The 23,403-nt window shown below is 44.1% G+C and overlaps 1 protein-coding gene across 9 annotated transcripts in view; it reads right to left on the bottom strand.

Moving 5' to 3' along the window:
- The window catches only part of TBL1X (transducin beta like 1 X-linked), a 261,662-nt gene that overhangs the window by 157,040 nt on the left and 81,219 nt on the right, over positions 1-23,403 (bottom strand). The window contains exon 1 of one of the 9 annotated variants that reach the window (XM_009197170.4): positions 8,656-10,689. The exons of 7 other annotated variants lie outside the window; for them this stretch is intronic. The gene's annotated coding sequence lies outside the window, so the exon portion shown is untranslated. Of the gene's footprint in view, positions 1-7,309; positions 10,690-23,403 lie in introns of those variants that run through there. One more of the 9 variants, XM_009197169.4, reaches the window with a different exon arrangement.

Raw genomic sequence — 23,403 nt, forward strand, 5'->3', positions numbered from 1 at the left:
ATGAATGTCCAAGTGATTCAAATTCCATCATAAAGAAATCCACTGGATTTTCAACCTGTTCATTGAGGAGAGGGTACACGCTCCCTACGTCCCATTCCTGTCTCTTGGGCTTGAGAGAGCACAGGAAGTGGATAGCCAGCTTTTCTGGAGAAAGCAGGTTTCCACATAATGCACAGAGATTTCGCAGCACTCCATGCATGTGTGTTGGCTACGCACAACTGCTGTTTGAAAGAAAAGAACGTTGAATAAATGTGAACCACAGATTGGAAGGGAGGAAAATGAAGAGGAATCGTTTTATCAAACAGCACTTCATCAGGCACTTTTCATCAGCCAGAGACCACAAAATGCAATTGTTCTGTTGGCTTACACACGTGGAATTCACATCTTTAAATCAACGAGCTGTGGTTTGGAAGGCGCCTGTGAAGCTTCCCGGGTGTTAATAAGATAGATTAGCAGCACCTCCAGCCCCATCCCACCCCATGCCAGGACTGCACCCCACGCCTGCCAAATAGCCTTCCTGAGGCACCACCTTTAGCAGCTGACTATGAAAATCCTTCACGCCCAGGCTGGTCTTTACTCATCCAGCTGAAATCCACAAACCCTGCATTGTCTTTATGACAATTTCCAGTTCTAATTTATCCTAATGGGAAAGTCTTTAGGCTCCAGGACACCACTTCTTTTGAGTTATGGCCCCTTTTGGTGACAACTACCTGGATTATGTGTGTGCTCAGATTTCACAAATAAAAAGGAAGTGGCAGAACTGGCCACCCATTCCTGTTTTGTTTGGTCTTGTTTCTTGAGACAGGGTCTCACTCTGTCACCTAGGCTGAAGTGCAGTGGCTCAATCACAGCTCACTGCGGCCTCCAATCCTGGGCTCAAATGATCCTCAAGTGCTGGGACTACAGGCCTGAGTCATCAGGCCCAGCCCTGTTCCTGTTACTCAGGCCTCAAAAAGGACAGTAATCACAGTCAAATGTGAAAACAGAAGGCACGAGCTCAGGACATGTAACACACAGACAGCACAGTACACCACACACAGCACACCACACAGACACACACACACACACACACAGAGCATACTGCACAGACACAACACTGCACACTGTACAGACACTGCACAGACACACAACACAGTACACCACACACACACAGCACACTGCACAGACACCACACACACACAACATACACATACACAGCACGCCGCACAGCATGTGCACACACACAACATACACAGCCCATCAGAGACACATACAACATACGCAGCACGTCACACAGATACAACACACACAGCACAGGCACAGACCCACACAACACACACAGACACACGCAACACAACACGCCACAAACACAGACACACATAATGCCACAGCACGTTGCTCAGATAAGACACACACAACATGCCACAAAAAGAGGACAAGAGAATGCATGGCATCTTTGGGGTTCTCAAGACTCCCAGGGGAAACCGTCCAACCACTTCCAGGCTGTTAACAGGGAGCAGGGAGTAGGACAAGAACCAGGAGGGAGACGGAGAACTTGCACTCACTGGGCATCCGCAACAGCGCCCAGGCCAATCAGCACGCTGTGCCAAGGCACTAAGGGGGAGCGCTGAACTGCCGCACTGCGCAGAGGAGGAGACAGAGGCTCAAAGGATTGAACTGACTGCCTGGAAGTCCCAGGGCTGGACTTCTCTACCTTTCATCTCTGTGCGTCCTTGTTCCAGTGGAGGAAACCTACAGGGGCTTCATGGAGGAGGCAGCACTTGAGTTGGCTGGAGAACTCAGGCGAGGAGGAAGAGAATAAGACTGTAGTTTAAGTGGTGCCAAAGGCAATGGATGGGGGCAAGAGAGGGGCGCTGAGGTTTCTAAAAATGTGGGGTGATGCTCTCACAGTGCTCAGGAAAGAGGATGTGGCCTGGAAGGAGACGTGGTGGTCAGAACAGCATGCCCCATCCAGCCCAGGGAAGAAGGGGCCACCTGGGCAAGACAGCCCTGCAGACTGCAGATGGCACTCTCCTGGCACAGCACCAAAACACTGGACAAACGGTTTGAGTGGGACACCAGCGTCCCTCAAGCTGGGGCAGACTTAACCCTCATCTGCTGAACCATGTGGGGTGAGCAAGATTGATCCCAGAGGAAGGAATGGGGCAGTCATGCAGGGACCCACAGAGCAGCAGCTCCACACCCTTCCAGAAAGGGCCAATTTCACTCTTCGGCCACTTCCTCAAGAACAGTCGCAGTGGCGGTGCACGCTGGCTCCGTGAGTGCCCTGGCAGCAAGAGCCGCAAGACAAGGAGGCCAGGGTCTTCCCTGTCAGACACGCCGAGGCACCAGCCTACACTCCCCACCCAGTTCTGGGCCATCAGGAACTGAGGTACAGGAGCACCTTCTGGAAAGATCACGGAAACTACACTTCCCGCCTCTCTGTGCCATTTTCTCTAGGCTTACTAAGGGCACATACCCCTGACAGAGGATGCTGAGAACTTCTAACAGTGTGAAAATTCTGACAAACTCCCACGACCCGCCAGATGCCCTAGCCCTTCCCCAGCCCATTCTATCATCCTCCTCCAGCACTACTGGGCACACATGCTGTATCTTAAAAAGAAAGAGTAAAACAGAAGAACAGAGTTTCAGGCCCCCTTGTGCTCCCAATTAATTGTAAAAAACCCTCTCTGGACCAGAGTTTCCTCAGCTGTGAAATGAGGGTTTTAAACTATTTATGAGGTTTCATCCACATCAAAAAATCTGGGATACCATTTTCCTGTTGACTTCCTGTGTCAATTTCAGGGAAAAAACACTTGACAATAACTTAACTAAGAACTTGCAAAAGAATTGTGGAGGGAAGGAGATAGAGACAGGATCTGTCCTGCAGCCAACTGAGCACTGGAATGCATCCAAAGGGTGCAATATTTTTGCCATAATGATTAACATTTCAACTCCAGAGAAACTCAAGTTGTACCATCATGAAAGCAACATGAAAAATCTAAAATATGTTTTCAGAAGCCACTAAGCATGACAGAAAAGCTGCAGTTTCCTCCTGATCCCTTTTCTGTTTTTAGTGAGCTCTGAATTAACCGGGCCAAGAGCCAGACTCTGACTAATACACGCACCGGCATGAGCATCGCGGGTGCTCCAGTGCCAGAGGATTCCAAACCGCTTCATTTGCTCCAAGGTTCAAGGTCTGCGTAAGGAAGCTGATGTTTCCTGTATTACCAATATCAAACAGCAGGTTTATATATTGAGGTTTATTCAACGACATATTTAAAAATCCTTCAGAACCAGTGGTTCTCACAGTTACTTTTGACCCCCAGGAAACACTGGGCAATGTCTAGAGATATTTTTATTTGTCAGGACTGGGGGAGGAATGCCACTGGCATCCAGTGGGTGGAGGCCCGAGATGCTGCGGAACATCCCACAACACACAGAACAGGTCCTCTTAACAAAGAGAATTATTTGACACAAACGTCAGTCAATGCCAAGGTTGTGAAACTCTGCTTGTAACTATGCCAAAATGTCTGTAATTCTACAGATAGTGTATCCTACACTTTCATTTTCCAAACCACTTTTAGTCTTTACAAAGTAATACATGTACAAATTTTTTTTTAAAATACAGGTGAGGCAAAAGGCTCCTTTTATTAATTACATGCCTTTTAGCACCATCTGTCCCCAATTCCACTTCCCAAAGCAACCACCTTCTCGGAGCTGTTTCTGTGATTGGTGCTGTTCCCTGCATACTGACTTCCAAGTTTGTTTTTCTGTTTGTTTGTTTTGGGGACAGGGTCTGTCACCTAGGCTGGAGTGCAGTGGCACCATCACGACTCACTGCAGCCTTGACCTCCAGAGCTCAAGTGATCCCCCTGTCTCAGCCTCTCCAGTGGCTGGGACCACAGGTGCACACCACCATGCCTGGCTAATGTTTTACATTTTTTGCAGAGACAGGGTCACGCTATGCTGCCCAGGCTGGTCTCAACCTCCCGGGCTCTAGCGATGTTCCCGCTTCGGCCTCCCAAAGTGTTGTAATTACAGGCATAAGCCACCAAGCCTGGCCAGACCTCCATGTTTCTAAATAGTCTGTTTATGATACTCTAATCAATAAATCAAGTTTAGATATCACTTACTGATTTTCACACACATAGGTAAGATTTTCACACATCACCAATCTTGTACTGACCCTCCCACGTTTTCAACAGCTCACATAACTTTTTTTTCGGCTACATCTATATTTCACATATATTACTTTGACAATGGAATGGGCACTGCTGAGTGGCCAGTATAGTATGATTATGATTTTTTTTCAGTACACTGTTTGTGTTCTCCTAGAATTATTATTTGCCTCTGTTTTCATTTCGGTTTTCTTTGTACTCTTTGATAATCCTTCCAACACTCTCCAACAATCTATTACATTTTTTACAGGATCAAAACTCTTGGATAATTTGTCAGTTCCATGCCCTTCCTCCCCCAACACCCACCCCCTTCCCTCCCACCTTCAACCAATACACTAACACCAAACTCTCTCCTAAAATTTCTTTCTTTCTTTTTTTTTTTTTAGATGGAGTCTTGCTCTGTTGCCAGGCTGGAGTGCAGCGGCGCGATCTCGGCTCGCTGCAAGCTCCGCCTCCTGGGTTCAAGTGATTCTCCTGCCTCAGCCTCCCAAGTAGCTGGGACTACAGACACGTGCCGCCACGCTCAGCTAATTTTTGTATTTTTAGTAGAGACGAGGTTTCACCATGTTGGCCAGGATGGTCTCAATCTCTTGATCTTGTGATCCACCTGCCTGGGCCTCCCAAAGTGTTGGGATTACAGGAGTGAGCCACCGTGCCTGGCCTCCTCCTAAAATTTCTTGTCTCCTGCCCTAGTCTGTACTACAAGAGTCACTGCCCTGAAAACACCTTTGTTTGAGAATTCCTTCTGCCTCTTTCTGTTTCCAAGATCCCAAACCTCCCCCGTTCTTGGTTTACTCCCTCACTTTGGTGGGACATAGTCTCCACAAGTTTCCTAGAAGTGACATGTGAAAGTATTTTTAGTAGAAACGAAGTTTCACCGTGTTGGCCAGGCTGGTCTTGAACTCCTGACCTCAAGTGATCTGCCTGCCTGGGACTCCCAAAGTGCCAGGATTACAGGCATGAGCCACCACGCCTGGCCCAAACATCTTTATTCTATCTTTAATTAATAATTAGTAGAGGAACACCTTCAAAATTCTGAGGGAAAATGATTTTCAAAATAGTCTATGTTCAGTCTGTTTTCTAACTTCACATGTTGCTGTTAAGAAATCCAATGTCATTCTGATTCCAAGATCCTTCATGTGACTTTTTTTTTAATCCGGGAAAGTGCGTAGATACTTCCTTTATCCTAAGGTTCTAATACGTCATGACAATGAGCTTTGATGTAGTAAACTGTTTTGATGTGGTTAATTTTTTTGCATTGCTCTCTAGTCCCTTGGTATAAAATTTTTCTTCTTCAGATTTCAGTTTTGCCTTTCTTCCCTGGAATTCCCACTAGGCAAATATCTGAATAACCATTCTTCTTCTGTCCAATAAAACTCTCTGCACTCTATCTTCCTTGTCTAATAAGGTATCCACTGGCCACATGTGACTACTGAGCACTCAAAATGTGGCTAGTATGAGAGATAAACTGAATTTTACATTTTACTTAATTTTAGTTAAGCTTAAATACAGCTGGCGGCTACAATATTAGGACAGCATAAATCCAAAGACTATGCCAAAAATTTTTTAAAATACGAAAATCAGGGCCTTTAGCACCAACTCTCTGGTGATATTCAATTTGTTTTCAGAAGAAAAGAATTGAGTATAATTTCCAAATCCCACCATTACTATTTTCATAATAAGGTTCTGTGATTTCATTCCTTATGGCGTTTCCTTCCTCACAGGAACTCAAGGGCCTTGTAGAATGGTTATCACACAAGTAGAAAGGTCCCTTTGTGCACAAACATGGGTTTTATTGCCCCTGAAGTATAAACAGTGCTCCTTCAAGTACTCCTCCTTTTTTCCCCTTAAGGGAGCTACTGAGGCCTCCTCACGAAACAGTAACATGTATTATAAGAGAAGTTAAGTATTAAAAAACACCTAAAATGAACAAGGCCACTGAAGGCAACTTCCTTACACGGCAAGCCAACTATTCCACGTGTCTTTTCACACGCTGTGGTAAGAAACGCTGCTTCTGTACACTGGATACTCTGGGTAGAACAGAAGCCAGAACAGCAGCCAGGGCCTTCTCCTTGCATGTTTCACTCATTCCATAAATACCACAGATACAACAAACTGTTGTCCAGGCATTCTAGTGCCAAGGACATAGACAGAAAGTAGAATAAAACCAAAGTGCAAAAGTTCTGTATACCCACTCCAAAGCACGAGCCTCCTATTCCATTCGAATGACTGGAAACCACTTTTCGTTAGAGCTTAGTGCCTAGAATACAGTGGGCATGTAATAGGTGTATACTTATATATAGAGCAAGATCAAAACCCAAAGGCAATCACTAATTCTTTTTCTACTTTGAAGAAAAACAGACATACTAATGCTGTATATATTAAGAAATAAATATTCAGGAAAAATCGTTCATTTTTCTATGTAAAGATTCATGGAGAAACACATTTTCTTAGTTTACTCTTCAGGTAAGGCATCGAATTAGTTCCTATAAAATATGGAATCTTATTAAGCTTGTAGATTTTACAAGTTCAGGGTAAGAGTACGAGCCACTGAAATAAGGAGAAAAAGAGACATTAAAGTCACACAAACTTGATTTCCTCTTTAATGTTTTATGAGGCTTGATAAACAATATTTCATGCTTGTACAACTGGCAAAATCAGTACTTCTAAACAAAAAACAAGCCCACAGGAAATTTTAACAAGCTATCAGCTGCATAATACGCTTATAAGCACTTATTATTATTTAAATTACAGTGAAAGATTAAATTTTATTTAGTGGCATGAAACTAATCTTTAGAGAGAGAAAGAAAAAGAATCACATTTAAAGATGATACATTAAAGTATTAAGGTAATATGATCTTTCCAATTCAGCAAATTGTCAATTAACAGCAATTCAAATCTCTCCCCACAGATACAACTCTGAACTTTATGAAGATAATTCTCACGTAATACCAATCAGCTTTTTGTTCACATAGTGCATCATGAGGTAGAAAAGAATCCTAATTAATCTCTTCCTCATGTCCCAAAGCACTGTCTCCACATTTTGCAATGAGGATGAAGCTTAATTTTAAATCTAATTGTCAAGCACTTTATTTATTCACTGTAGTTATGATAAAAGTTTCTGAACACCATATGGTCCTGGTACTCACGTTTCAGTTTCCATCATTTGCAAAACACATCTGACTCCCTCCTCACCTGGAAAGGTCAACAGTACTGTCTTCAATTTCATTTAACAAAACAGCCAGCAAATCCCTTCAGGAAAGCAATTACATATGCTCAAACAAATTCAACTATTCACTTACGTAAGTATCTCAAAACCTAGGTCTCACCAATGTCTATAGAGAGGGAAAGAAATAATCAGCTAATTCAAGGACTGGGTCCTAAAGCATACACATGGCACAAACACATACGTGCACACATACATATGAACACGTATATTTCTATTCACAAACCAAACTTGCTTCAACCACCACCTCCATATTCAGGCCATAAAGTTCAGCAGCCGCACCCATACGAATTGCACAAGGCTTCACTTTCACCCCAGAAAACATGTTTCTATACTCATCCTAGCAGAAGAAATCAGAACTTACAGAGAACCCAGATATCGCTTTTCCGACCTCAGTGCTCCTGTCTCCATCACAGTAAAGTCCCCTGGCATTCTTCTCCACAGCCTGTTTGGGTGGTGATTAACAGTTTCCCAATTCTCTCCTCCTGCATTACCCTGCACCACCAAACAACCTCAACACTCATACAAATACTGGTGCTTCACTCTACTGAAAGACGCTGCGGAACTCCTACAAGGCAGAGACCCAAATTAACCAACTTTCTGATTCTTACCCTTCTGGAAATGGGTGCCTTCATAATGACTTCTAAGCCCCAGCCTTTTTCAAAAATGGACATTTTTAAAAGGTGGTGGGCTGGAGTGTCAAATGTCATGGTGATGGGTCGTCGGGAATTCTGTTCTAGCCTACACAGACAGTCAGCCCTGGCTCCAAGCTTTTAGGCCTGTGTTCCCAACTGCGGGTGACTGTGTCCCCTCCAAGAGGCAGTTGGCAACGTCTGGGGATGTTTCAGGTTGTCACATCTTGGGGTGGGAGATGTTTCTGACATCCTACATCAGCCACCTCGGTAAGAATGACAGTTCTCTGGGACTTGCGTATTTCACTTTGGGTGGTGGAAGGAGTTGGGAGGACCTGATTGTGTAGGTGTCATCTGTAGACAACAGGAGGTAGAATGAACACAGAAAAGGGGTTTTCCATCCCTAAAAAGCCCCGGCAAATCAGCTTCATGAACAGCTCTGCAATCTGTCTACACGTGCTTCATGAACACTGTGGAATCTGTCTGGACCTATTCCCCATCTTCGGTCCACGCTATTAGCAAGGTCTCCTAACTGGTTTCCCATTCTCCAGCCTTGTACCCTGCGAGAAAACCCACATAACCAACTCTTAACAACTCTCTGCTACAATGGCCCACCTCACCCTCTGTGACACCTTACCAGCTGTCCATGCAGAGGTAAGTCTTCCAGGCACGCACCTTTGATTCCAGAGTGAAAGTGAGAAGCAACGCAGGGAGCTTGGCCTCAGAGCCTTTTCTGGTTGTGACGCGAACAGATCCTGTCACTCTATCTGGGACGCAGCTGGCCTGGCAACAAACAGCACAGATGCTGGGCCAGAAGGACTGAGGGCGAATCACCGTCCACCCCGTGCCAGCAGTAGTATCCTTGGGCCAGATGTCCTCAGTACCTCCTGTTCTCACCTGTACAGAGAGGATAACTGAACTCTCCCAACAAAGTTAGCAGGTGGATGCTATCATTCACACATGGAAAGAGCACAGAACCCCCCTGGCATGCAAGGAACACTACATAAACATTGCCTAGAACTGTCTTTGTCGTGGAACTCCACAGGTGACAGAACTAGCTTGCAATCTGTCAGTTACTAGGTGCATGGTCCCAGACAAGAATCCATGAGTCTCACAAAAATGGGGTGAAGGATATCTAAGTTCGGCAGCTGATGGAACAGAGATACTATATGTAAAACACGTAGCCTAGCTCCTGGCTCATCAAAACTATAAACCGGAGGGCATTATTACCAGCCATGATGAACAGAACAACCAGGGCTGCCGCACTGATGCAAGAAACGCTGCAGATATTTCCTTCTTATAATTCGAGAAATAACTCACCATTCTTTCCACAGTAATCCTCATTTCTTGGGACACATTTAGGAACTTTTACTTCAAATACTTCGTTTTCATTTTCTGCTTTCCAACAAATGTTATGAAGTATATTGAAGGCGACGAGGCCCAGTTTTCAATGGGGTTTAGAGGAAACTGTTCCCCAACAGTAATGGAGATAAGAAAAAGAATTTCTACTACATTCAATGTAACTTTAAGCCCAATAATTTTTTTTGATTCCAGCAAAATTCAGTGATGCAGGAGCTCCATTAATCATTATGAATCTTTCTTTTTCTAAATTGATATTAAAGAACTTTATCTTAAAACTCTACCCAGGGCCTAAGCACCAGCTGCTTTTGATAGAGTATTCATCATAATAAATTGAGAAATATACTTCATCTTGATGTACTTCAAAAGGAAGCAGTTAGATTAGAATAAGATGCCACTAACACACCAGAATTCAAAAGCTACTGCAAACCAACAACCTCCAAAAAGCCACAGCACTATTACCCACTGCAACACTTCTAACTCCCCACCCAGGAAAGGAAGAGAAAAAACTGGGGGTGGCTTCCAAAAACACATACAAAACAGCAGAAATAAAGTAATTCACTGGCTAAACTGGGGCCAAGAGAAGATCATGGTAGGACAAAGGAGATGAAGCTGAGAGGGGAAGGCGGTACCCAAAGTTTGCAGTCGGATACAACCTGAAATCACATGGAAGGGAATTGTCAATCCAATTCTCAGTTTCCTAGACCTCAAACAAGGAACTATAGTTAGATGCTGGATTCACAGTATCTAAACAGTAAAGAAGATACAAGTATCAGAAACACAGCACCTAGACTTCTGACACATGAGCAAAATTTCTCCCAGAAAGAGGAAACTGTGGACTACATACAACGCTATCCTCAGTAAACACACAACACAGTTCCTTGGGACACTTCTTAAAATAACCCTCAATATGAGATAACTGTACGACACCAAAGTCCAGCTATGTAAATCAAATTTATGAGTGCATAAACAACACAGAAGTGTACAGACCTCCTTGCAGCTTGGTTTACTCCAAGGACATATCTTAGAGATCTCAGAGTCCCAACTGGGCTGCTGGTCTCCTGGGGATTACAGTAACACCACTGTAATATATTGTAAACACATGGACATGCCAATAAATATGCCACTTCCACAGTACTATTTTTAACACAGGTGCCTAGTAACCCATCATACGGCCAGGTCCTGCCTTACTACCCAATCTGTAACCACTACGTTCACCTCTTTGTAACTGCAAGTGATACCGCAACAAAAAGCAAAAACCAATTTTTATATACATATATATACGTATACGCATATATGTATATACGTGTGTGTATATATATATATTTTTTCCTTTCTTTTTTTTTGAAATGGAGTTTCGCTCTTGTCGCCCAGGCTGGAGTGCAACAGCAAGATCTCGGCTCACTGCGGCCTCCACCTCCCAGGTTCAAGCAATTCTCCTGCCTCACCTTCCCAAGTAGCTGGGATTACAGGTGTGCGCCACTACGTCCAGCTAATTTTGTATTTTTAGTAGAGGCGGGGTTTCACCATGTTGGTCAGGCTAGTCTCAAACTCCTGACCTTGGGTGATCTGCCCTCCTCGGCCTTCCAAAGTGCTGGGATTACAGGTGTGAGCCACTGTGCCTGGCCAAAAAACAATTTTTAAGTGTCAAAAAGTTTCACAGATCACCTACATAAAGAAAGCATGCTGCACTCTTATTATGTAATGTTTCAGGAAAAAATACCAAATGGCAAAAATACAGAATGACTGTAAATTGAGTGACACCTTTAAAATAATTTGTGTTTCTATTAATCACACTAGGGTCTACAGACATTTGCAAAATACTTGAGTCAACTGACTTCAGTTTATAAACAATGCCTAGTGTGTCTGTGGACAAATTTCCAGATTTCTGGAGAAATACTTATAAAACATCTAGCATTAAAATTGTTTTACAGATTTGACTGGGAATTCCAGGAAAAATTTAATGAGCTAATGAGGACTTTTGTTCTAGTCCAGCAATACATTCTGATTATTTATTAAGTGGGTTCTCCGTGCCCATTAAACACAGGCATTTCCCCAGCGTTCTGCCCTTGTACCTCTCTTCCCTCTGGCATCACTCCCTTGTCATGTCACCGAATGTGGTGGCTTCTTTGCAGAAAATGCTAAAGCTCTATTTCACGCCCATATTTCCTCTGCTTGCTTCATATCTCCCTGTCCAGCATCCAAAGGTCACTATTTCAAAAGTAAATTTCTTCTCCCCAGCCTGATTCTACCCTTTAACTCCTCAATCGCTACCCTTTACTCTGAAGTCCAAGACCTTCCAACTGTCATCTTGGACTCATCTCTTTCCCTCTCCCATCCTCCTCCTGGTATTCCATCAATCAGACCCCAGTCCTGTCGCCAGAGCCCCAAAGCAGCCCCATTGCATCTCTCTAAGTGCACTGCCACTGCCCTCTTTGGCACCCTGGCCTTTGGACGATAACACACAACTCCCTCTGCCTGCCTGTTTCCCTTGCAAATCCACAAAACCTTGTGACTCTTCCTAAAGCATAAGTCTGATCTCATCTCGTCATTCAAAAATATGTAACGGATTGTGTCGCTGTTTCAGAAAACAAGTCCATGCTCCTCTTACTGCCTGACTGACTCGTGCTTCCTACACAGCCAGCAAAGTAGAGTCTTGGGGCTAATGCCCTTTCCAAGAATAAATCCTATAGAATACTTTGACCGGGCGCCATCGGTGGCAGCCAGAGTTAAGGTCCATCCCCATCCAAGGTGTCCACATCCTGATTCCCAGAAACCACGAACAAGTTAAGTTGCATGGCAGGGAGGAATGAAGGCTACAGATGAAATTCAGGCTGCTAATCAGTTTGTCTTTAGAAAAAGTAAATTATCTTGGATCATAAGAGTGGTTTTAACAGAAGTGGTTCATCAGAAGAGTCCTTTCAATGTAAAAGGGGAAACGCAATGTGAAAAAGACTCGAACAAGCAGTGCTGGCTTTAAAGATGGAGGAAGGGGCCATGAGCTCAGGAATGTGGGCAGCCTCTAGAAACTGAGAAAGGCAAAAAACAAACAAACAAACAAACAAATAAAAACAAAACCCAGACACTTAACCCTCGAGCCTTCAGAAAACACCACCACCCTGCAGATGCCTCAATTTTAGCAGAGTAAGACCCATTTGGAACTTATGACCTCTAGAACTACTGTTTTGTTTTTTTGTTTGTTTTTTTTTCAGTTTCTTTTTATAGAGACAAGGTTTTGCTCTATCATCTAGGCTGGGGCACCCACATGGCTCACTGCGGTCTTGACCTCCTGGACTCAAGTGATCCTCCTGCCTCAGCCTCCAAGTAGCTGGGACTACAGGTGTGCACCACCATGCCTGGCTTTTTTTTTTTTTTTTTTTTTTTTTTTTTTTTTAGAGACAGGGTCTTGCCATGTTGCCCAGGCTGGTCTTGAACTCCTGAGCTGAAGCAGTTCTTGCACCTCAGCCTCCTGAAGTGCTCAGATGACAGGCATGAGCTACCATACCCAGCCCAGAACTGTTAAGATAGTAAATGTGTGTAGTTTTAAGCATCTAGGTTTGTGGTAGTTTGTTACAGCAGCCACAGAAACTAATCCACCTTCTCCCCCACCAATGCATTCTCATTGTACTATATTCAGAACATCTGACAGCACTGAATACTTTGTACTTTTTTTTGTTTGTTTGTTTTTTAGACACAGTCTCACTGGCAACTAGGCTGGAATACAGTGGCACAATCATAGCTCACTGCAGCCTCTAACTCCTAGGCTCAAATAATCCTCCCACCTCAGCCTCCCAAGTAGCTGGAACCACAGGCATGTGCCACCATGCCCAGATAATTTTTGTATTTTTTTTGTGGAGATGAGGTTTTGCCATGTTGCCCGGGCTGATCTCGAACTCTTGGGATCAAGTGATCCTCCCACCTCAGCCTCCCAAAGTGCTGGGATTCCAAGTGTAAGCTACTGCACCCATTCGTTTCTTTATTCTCCCATCTACTCCAACCAATCTTTCTGAGAGGCCGGTTACACCACATAGATTTGAAAGAGGGGCCTGACTCCTTTCTTCCAGGTTTCCTAAAGTAGTTCATGGTGGTCCCTAATTTCATCTTCAACAAGGAACCCTCTAGGCATTATAAGAGAGATTCAGAAAGTTCTCTGAGACAGAATAACAAGTGTTGATGAGGATATAGAGAAACTGGAACCCTCATACATTTGCGTGCGAATGTCAAATGCTGCAGCCACTATAGAAAGCAGCCTAACAGTTCCTCGAAAAGTTAAACATAGTGTTGCCATATGACTCAGCAATTCCACTCCTAGAAATCTACCCCAGAGGAATAAAAGCATATGTGCATGTAAGCACCTGTACACGAGGGCTCACAGCAGCTTTATTTATAACAGCAAAAAAAATGGAAACAACCAAATGTTCATCAACTGATGAATCAATCTAAAAATGTGGGATATTTGTAACAATGGAATATTATCTAACAATAAAAAACAGGCCAGGTGTGGTGGTTTCAACTTGTAATCCCAAGACCTTGGGAGCCTGAAGCAGGAGGATTGCTTGAGCCCAGGAGTTCAAGACCAGCCTAGGAAACATAACAAGACACTCTCTCTACAAAACTGAAAACAAATTAGCCAGGCGTGGTGTTGTCTGCCTGCAGTCCCAGCTATTTGGGAGGCTGAGGTGGGAGGACTGATTGAGCCCAGAAGTTTGAGGCTGCACCGAGCTATGATCCTACCACTACATTCCAGCCCGGGCAACAGAGCAAGACCCTGTTTCTACAAAACACAAAATAAAAAAGTGAAGGATCAATCCATGCTACAACATGGATGAACCTTGAAAACTAAATGAAAGAGGCCAGATATAAAAGACCACATGTTATATGATTGGATTTATATCTAATGTCCAGAATATGCAAATCCAGAGACAAAAAATGGATCAGTGGCCGCCAGGGGCTGGGGAGGGTGTGACTGCTAGTGGTTACAGGGACGCTTCCTGGGGTGATGACAATGTTCTAAAATTGTGCTGTGTCAATGTCTGTACAACTCTGTAAATTTACTAAAATTCACTGAACCTGTACATTTACAATAGGGGAATTTTATGGTATGTAAATTATATCTCAGTAAAGCTGTTTTTTAAAAAAGTGATCTGAGATCTTTGAAGGAAAGATGATCTATGTATGTGTGTATAAATGATAAAGACAATATATATTACATTGTTACTATACAATCAGAAAACTAGACTACTTCCAATTTTTGAAAGAACAAAAACTCTTCATTTGCTCTGGGATCTGCGAGGATTTTAAGTAAGTGTATTTCCTCTGATGTCAAAAGCATAATAGCATAATGTAAGTTAGTAGGAGGTACACAAATGGCTTTCTAATTCAAATTATACCTGAACAATAAATTGTATTGAATCAAGTCATATTTGTACATAACATGATTTTCAGCCAGTTTGTGATGAAAACTGAAATGCATTAAAATGTGCCTTGTTACAATCACAACACAATCTGGAAGACAAAATATGCTAGAGTATCTTGCTTATTCGGAGTTAATCATTCTAATACCTGAAGCCCACTTTCCTAAGTGGATTTTAAATTCAATGTAAGTGGATTAAGAAATTCAATTTTCTGTTGTCACATAGGACAAAAAGCTTGGAAAGTGATGGTCAAATATATTTTTAAAAACTGAGACCGGGCACCGTAGCTCATGCCCGTAATCCCAGCACTTTGGGAGGCCAAGGCATCTGGATCGCTTGAGCCCAGGAGTTGAAGACCTGGGCTCTTCACCCATGGACAACGTGGTGAAACTCCATCTCTACAAGAAATACAAAAATTAGCCAGGTGTGGAGGTGCACACCTGTAGTAGCAGCTACTCAGGAGGCTGAAGGTGGGAGGATCTCCTGAGCTTGGGGAGGTTGAGGTGACAGTGACACCTAGTCTCAAAACAAAAACAAAAAAACAAAAAACAACCTGCCCAGTTGTACAGCTTCTTCCAGTGTTAGTACCAGCACCTTTAAGAAGAAGATGTATGTAACTTATCCTCTATAATTTTAGCTATTTTCTATGAATATATTCCTTTATTTTGGACTGAACCATTATCATAAAAACAGAATTTTATAGGTTTATTTTCCAATGTTCTTCAAAAAAACCACAGTCAACTTTGGTCATTTATGCTTAGCATAAATCACACTAGTAGAATCAGATCAATGAAAATGATAAACTGCTAACAAATTTCACCACGAGGCTGTCCTTTCTCATTACAAGAGGAGGAGGAATCTATAGAAACAGTTAGCAAAAGTCCCAGGCCCTGATCTTCTGCCAGTGATTAGCTGACCCTCCTTGCTCCACCGTATTAAACTCGAGTCTACCATCTGGTGCTCACCCACTGTCTGCGTTTCCTGTTGCTGCTGTCACAGAGAATCTCCAGCTCGGCTACCATAAGCAACATAGATACGCTCTCTTAGGTTCTGGATGTGCAGTGTCTAAAATGGTTCACAGGGCTGTGTCCTTTTTTAAAGGCTTCAGGGGAGAATCCGATTCCTTGCCTTGTCCAGCTTCTAGAGGCCACCAGAATCCCTTGGCTCGTGGGCCCACATCACTGGGGCCTCTGTGCCCATCCTCCTATCTCCTCTGGGATTCTGTTCCCCCAGCTTCCCTATTCCACTCAGAAGCACCTCTGCGATTGCTCTGGGCCCACCCAGACAGTCTCCCCAACCTCATCTCGATATCCTTTTGTCTTTGTTTTTTTGAGACAGTGTCTTGCTCTGTTGCCCAGGCTGGAGTGCAGTGGCACAAACATGGCTCACTACAGCCTCAACCTCCCGGACTTAACTAATCCTCCCACCTCAGCATCCTGAGTAGCTGGGACTACAGGCGCGTGCCATCATGCCCAGCTAATTTTTAAATTTTTTCTAGAGACAGGGTCTCTCTCTGTTGCCCAGGCTGGCCTTGAACTCCTGGGCTCAAATAACCCTTCCACCTCAGCCTCCTCCAGTGCTGGGATTACAGGCGTGAGCCCCTGCACCTGGCCTTGAGATCCTTAAATCACATCCACAAAGTCCATTTTGCTATGTAGAATTACCTATTCACAGGTTCCAGGATTAGGATGGAGATACACCTTGAGGGCCATTATTCCATCTACCACAGCTACCAAGGACCATTTTGAGAAATGTGAAAATGATTTGGAGCCCAGGAAACAAGACACAAGCACCAGGTGATAGCAGCAGAAACAGGAGTTGTAAAAGCCAGCATTCTTGCAACTATTTTGACCAGTAGTAGCACCCTTTCTTTACTTTGGGCAGATTCACACATGTCTGCCTTCTTTTAGGACTCTGTACTCACAAGGTCTACGGCCTCCTACTCATCTGTAGAAGATTGTGAGAGGACAGGCTTTAGACTCTGCCTTGGAAGTGTCATGGTTTAGGTTGGAGTGATACAAAGCAGCAGGCGTCAGTGCAAGCCCGGCCAACTCCTCCTCAGGCAACCTTGACACACAAACATTGATGCAATTTATACTCTTATCTTATTTCACGCTCACATGTACTGTTATCCCCAAGTCACAAATATATAGACTGACGGTGGATGGTCGCCCAGGACCACACAGGGTCAGAGCTAGGATCTGAGTTCCACACCACTCCCCTTTGACCAAACGAAACACAGTGTCTTCCTCAATGCCTACGCGGCCACCTCAATCCCCAAACACCCCAACCTCGTCATCCCCAAACACCCAAACTAGAAATGTTATTTTGAAGGCAAGAGAAACATAACCACCAGACTTATAGCCCCAAAGGGTGGCCCATCTGGGACTCCCTCCTTCCAGTGCCCCCTCACTGCACAGGGACAAACCTGGCCTCTCTCGGCCCACCCGTTTAGGAAACCAAACTCCTCACCTCCTCCCTTCCCTAAAGGCTCTGCAGCCGGTCCTGCAGGCCCTTCTTTTCCCGGTCAGCTCAGCACCACCTGCACCAGTTCTGCCCCCTGCAGTGGGGGTCACTCGCAGCCTCCCTATCCGACCAGATTGGAGAGTCTCCCGGGGAGAAACTATGCTCGATGCTCTGGACGACTCTGGAGCCGGCAGAGCGGCTGTCATGCGTGTGCTTATGAGAGGTGCACCAGGACTCCATTCGCCTTCCTTAAACTTCACATCTGAAGCCCAACATGGAAAACATCGCATATCTTCTCCACAAATACCTTGGAACGCAAGTGTTTCCCCAAACAGCCATGGGCCAACACAGCTCTCCCCCTATCTTCACAGGGAGTATATATCAGCCTGAGAGCCTCTCTGCTTTACCCCTCACTGACTCCACACCGGGAAGCTGAGGCGGACCTCGCAACAGAAGCCATTTATATGTGCAAAAGGACATTTTGTTGAAATACGCTGCACTAAAAATTGGGACACCGTGAACTACATTTTGAAAATAGAAAACCTACTCTACTTGGAACCTTCAGCAGAACAAGAGAGGCCCCTTGATCTTAACATCAGCGTCACCACCACCATGAAGAATACATGGGAATGTGCTCACCGCCTCACCTAGCACTGTACAAAGAACACTACCCCATGAGAGGCCTTGACCAGCGGCACCATTCCTCCACTCTACCTCAAAAGGGCCTCCTCATAACTGGCCTCCCCCTCCCCATGCTGACAAGGTACTGCAGTAGCACAAAGGAAACCGATCCCCTGGGCACAGGCTGGACACCCATCGTATAACCAGATCCCAGGGGACAGGTGCACTGCATACTTCATGTGTGCACTGAGCAGAGTCATCTACGCGTGTATGTATGTATGTGTCTATACATACATTTTGCATTAAAAACCCATAAAGTAAGGCTCCTACACATTCCCCAAGGCAGTTCCTCCACCTCTGGCACTATGAACATCTGGGGCTAAATCATTCTTGGTTGCAGGGGCTGTCCTGCACACTGCAGGATGTTTGGTAGCATCCTGGGCCTCTACCCACTAGATGCCAGGAGCACCACCCATTTCCCCAAAACGTGACAACCAAAAATGTCTCCAGACGCTGCCAAATGTCACAACTGCCCTGGTTGAGAACCACTGCCGTAATCTACCAAAAGTTCCCGAGTCTGAGAGCAGCCTGCGATTATTTAAAGCATAAGCAGTCCTTGAAACCAGAACAATCTACTTTCCCAGATTATGAGTTACAATCAGAATTATCTCCTTTGGAAGGTGTTAAAAATGTAACAAAGGGTACATCACATTTTTTTCCCTACATTCCATAAAAACGACCAAAATGTACACTCTTACAAGAGAATTCTGTGGAAGTCATTTTTCCACACACAAAAAAAGGTCAATATTTTACAGAGATGATTTTGAAGAGTCTAATAAAAATCAAAGTTGCTTTCTTTTGGGAGCTTTACACCAAAGGCCTGTAATTAAGGGAGGGAACTCCGGAGACAGCCCTATATTGTATCAAGCCCCATTACATCTTTTCCTTGATTGATTGAGATTTTTGTAGGTTACATAAATATCATTTTTGAATGACTGTTTATTTTCATTCCGCTTGTGGACAAACAATAAAATGGACTGCTGGAAACAGAGGCTACATTAAAGCTCTTGCTTTATCCTTTTAACTATGACTCCAAGAAAGATTTCCCTGCTTTTGTCTGTCTGCCTCTTTCTCCCCACCCCCTACACCCCCAATTAAGGTAAAGCCGTGGTGCAGAATCACAGGAGTATTTCTGGGATCCCAGGCCCACACCTCCTTTTTAAAGCAGCCAAGATCAGAAATACAGGGACTCTGGAAATGAGAGCAGTGCTCCAGGCGGGCACCGAGTGACTGCTGTTGTGGTGTACCCCCTCTGCGCATTGTACCCTGCATTTCCAGAGCTGTCTGATCTGCCACCACCCTCCTGGGCTGAAGGCTGGGTGTCATGAAAGCATCCTTTACACTGCTGTCAGGAGCTGAGCAGAAGGCGCCAGCGACTCAGTACTCTTTTCCTCCAGAGATCCTGAATCAGTGAACTGCTCTGAGCTACCAAGTCCAGACTCTGAACCATTCATGTCAGATCAGATCGTGACCCCCAGCCCTCCCATCCCCAAAGAAACAGCCATCAAGTGAAGGCATCGCAGAATTCTGCACAGCGAGAACAACTTTCTGTATAACGAAACTCCATTCCACAAAGAGGCCTGCCCGGGAAGGAAGGGAGGGAACAAGCGCCCTTTCTTGAGTCGTTAAACCTAAGAAAGTGAGTGGCTTTTACAACCGCTTGGGACGCACAGTCTTCTGCATCGGTTTGGAAGCTCTAATTCCACGGGTGGGAAGGCGTTGGCAGACTCTTTCTGGAAAGGGCCAGACAGTAAATACTTTAGCTTCAGTGAGCAGAAGGCAAAATCAAGTATATTATGTAGTGACATTTAATAAAAAGAGAAAATAAATCTCTCTGAAACTCTGACAAAAATCAAAATGTATGACAGTTGAAACTTTCATTTTATATCATTTTCATGTGTTATGACATAATCCTCTTTTGGTTTTTTCACCCTGGCCATTTAAAATGTCAAAGCCATTCCTAGCTGGATGGCCTCACTCAGGCTGAAGGTGGAGTCTGACCCAGGGCTGCTGTTTGCAGAACCTGCCGCTGAGGAGCACAGTGGATGTGGACCCCCACCTCCTGGCCACAGACCCAGCTGACCCACCTCCAGGCCTGGGGAGACTGGCTGGGGTCCAGGGAGCAACAGGCAAAGACAACAGAGAAAGGAGGGGCAATCCAGACTTTGCCCTTTGTGAGATGAAAAGGGCTTCCTTAGTGCAATGCACTTTCTTTGGAGGCTGTCTGCACTAAGAGACTGAACTCAAGGGCCAGTTGCCGTCTTCAAGTAAGCATGAGAAAAAGCATCATATTGTTCACATGAATTATAACGCTCACCACTTACGCTTTACTTTTTATTCCACATTTTGCAAGATTTTAAATCAAGAAAGATTGCATTGCAGGTTCCTGACAATTCCTGTGTTGCACACAACATGAACGTGAATATCAAGAAAACACAAAAGGTCCCAGGTTTATCTCTTCTCAGCACATCACTAGAGAAACCCTTCTAATTCCAAAAACATGAAACCCCTACAAACTAAGCTTAATACATCTTAAAACATTTGAGACTAAAACTGGATGCACCCATGTGTTAGGTATTGACATTAAGGAGACATGGGCATTTTGAGCAGATATTTGGTAAAGTACATTTTATTGGCAGTCGTCATGGTTTCGCATCAGTTCTCTCAATAACTGACCTGCATGTACAAATGCTGTACACATTTCAATTCCACACACTGTCTAACCACCGTGATGAAAATCCCTAGACGGTCTCAACTCTCACGTTTTGATAATAAGGTTTTGGTCACAAAAGTCTACTTAAAAAGGTGACATTTTTGCTGGTATACATGTAAGACGTAGCATTAGACCTTTAAATGGGCGGCTTAAAAGCACTAAGTAAATGCAAAAAGAAACAAAAAAAGATAAAGCAAAAAATAAGGGCAATGAACTGAAGAGGTGAGTGAAAACGGGGTAGTGGGATAAGGATGGGAGCTGAGAACTCCGAGCAAACCTATTAATGGAGTTTTGACTTTGGACCACGTAAATGTTTTCTATATTTGAAAAATACTTAACTCAAAGAGAATAAAATATGCGTATCTTAAAATTCAATAAACATGAATAATTTAACTTATGTATCAAATTAGTAATACAAACATCAGAGAAAAATTAAGTAACTTTTGCATACTGTCTGTACACCCACAGTGAGATACGTCCTAAGGACAAGAGAATTTCAAGGAATCTTGAACTTTATTTCATTGTTTTGGTAGCAGTGGTGGTGGCAGCATAAATGTAAAAATTTCTGAAAGCTTTTTTTGTGTCTTATAGAAGAGAATGGATGTGTCAATATGTTGTTGCTGCAGGCAGCAGATTCTCACTACAGAAGCGTGATACTAGATGGCAAGAGGAAGGTGAGGAGGCATCCTGTGGAGCTGGGCTTGAGAGGGAGGGACAGTGTGAAAGCATACATAGAAACATCTATTTCCCTGGGGCTCTGCACCCAAGGAGCCCAGGAGCAATGATATCCCCATAGCAATGAGCACACTCAGTTCTCAGTTCCTGGTTTTTAAATATTAAGTATCATTCTCCAAGGCTCTTTGGCCAAAGGCTGATTCAAGGTGAGGGGCAGGGAATTTCCACTGGGAACCTGAAACCTCTTCCAGGCCCAGAAAGAAAGGACACAGATATGAGGCTCGGCGCTGCGGCTCACGCTCGTAATCCCAGCACTTTGGGAGGCCAAGACGGGTGGATCACTTGAGGTCAGGAGTTTGAGACCAGCCTGGCCAATGTGGTAAAACCCCGTCTCTACCAAAAATACAAAAATTAGCTGGGTGTGCTGGCATACATCTGTAGTCCCAGCTACTTGGGAGGCTGAGGCAGGAGAATCGCTTGAACCCAGGAGGTGGAGGGTGCAGTGAGTCAAGATCACACCATTGCACTCCAGCCTGGGTGACAGAGTGAGACCCTGTCTCAAAACAAAAACAAAAACAAGAACAAAAAAATGAAAGGACATACATAGATGAAAGGGCCTTATAGGAGCATAACAAAAGAACCCAGGCCCCATCCTGAAGGGGGCATGACAGAAGAACACAGTGCCCATCCTGAAGGGGTTCCCATTGAACAAATTTAGGGCAACACTGTGCATCTAAGAGAACAATGTAATGACAACAATGTATGACACATTTTTAAACATTAAGAATAAATGAGTCCATAGTGATTTTTAAAGGTCAAAACAGAAAGCTCTTCTTTAAGAATGCCAACTAATAAATGAAAAATAGAAGAATTAGAAATGCATCATTTTTTGACCAAAAATGTACTAAATCAGGATTCAGTTAAATAGTAAATATTTTTGGCTATCTGGTCTCTGTCCCAAATCAATTCTACTGTTGTAGTGCAAAAGCAACTGTTAACAGACAACACATAAGTGAACAGACTTGGTGGAGTTTCCTTTTTTTTTTTTTTTTTTTTTTTTTTTGAGACGGGGTCTTGCTCGGTCACCCAGGCTGGAGTGCAGTGGCGCGATCTCGGCTCACTGCAAGTTCCACCTCCCAGGTTCATGCTACTCTCCTGCCTCAGCCTCCTGAGTAGCTGGGACTACAGGCACCTGCCATCACGCCCGGCTAATTTTTTGTACTTATAGTAGAGATGAGGTTTCACTGTGTTAGCCAAGATGGTCTCAATCTCCTGACCTTCTGATCTGCCCGCCTCGGCCTCCCAAAGTGCTGGCATTACAGGCGTGAGCCACCGCGGCAAGCCATAGTTTGCCAAAGCTGGACTAATTAATTTATGGTAATCAATGGATACTAAAACCACCAAAGGAAAACCATCGTGAGGAACAGAATAATCATACCATCTCACTGTATCATAACACAGATTACTCATTGGTTACAGAGAGAACGGAGCTTCAACAGGGAGCCATCTGGTGGATACACCTTCATCAAGGATCGAGAATGAGATTCCGAGCTCCTGAGGGAATGCAATGGGAAGTATAATCATCAGCTGTGCAGCGTTCCTGCCAAAACTGTTCAACATCACTCTAATCACATTGGGAAACAGAAAAATCCTCAAACTCCTATATCATAGAAGGTTGGGGGACTCCTCTAGAATACAGGAGACTAAAGAGACGTAAAATCAAACACAATACACTATCCATGAGTACAACTTGGAGCAAACAACTGGAGAAATTTACATGTGACAGCATACTTAATAAAAACATCATATGTTTAATTATGAGGTGTGACAACCCCAAGAATGTAAGTACTCTGGTTTTGTAGGAGAATGTCCTACGTATCCATGGAGTGAAAGGAAGGAGAAGAGGAAAGTGAGGGGGGAAAGGGAGAAACCTCAGAGTAATAAGAGAAAAGGTACATTTGGGAAAAACGTTTAACGATCCATGAATCTATTCTTTCAGCTTTTCTGAGGGTTTGAATTTTTTTTTTTTTTCTTGAGACAGGCTCTCACCTCGTCACCCAGGATGGAGCGCAGTGGC

The sequence above is a fragment of the Papio anubis genome, chromosome X (genome assembly GCF_008728515.1).
Source record: "Papio anubis isolate 15944 chromosome X, Panubis1.0, whole genome shotgun sequence".
Lineage (NCBI taxonomy): Eukaryota > Metazoa > Chordata > Mammalia > Primates > Cercopithecidae > Papio > Papio anubis.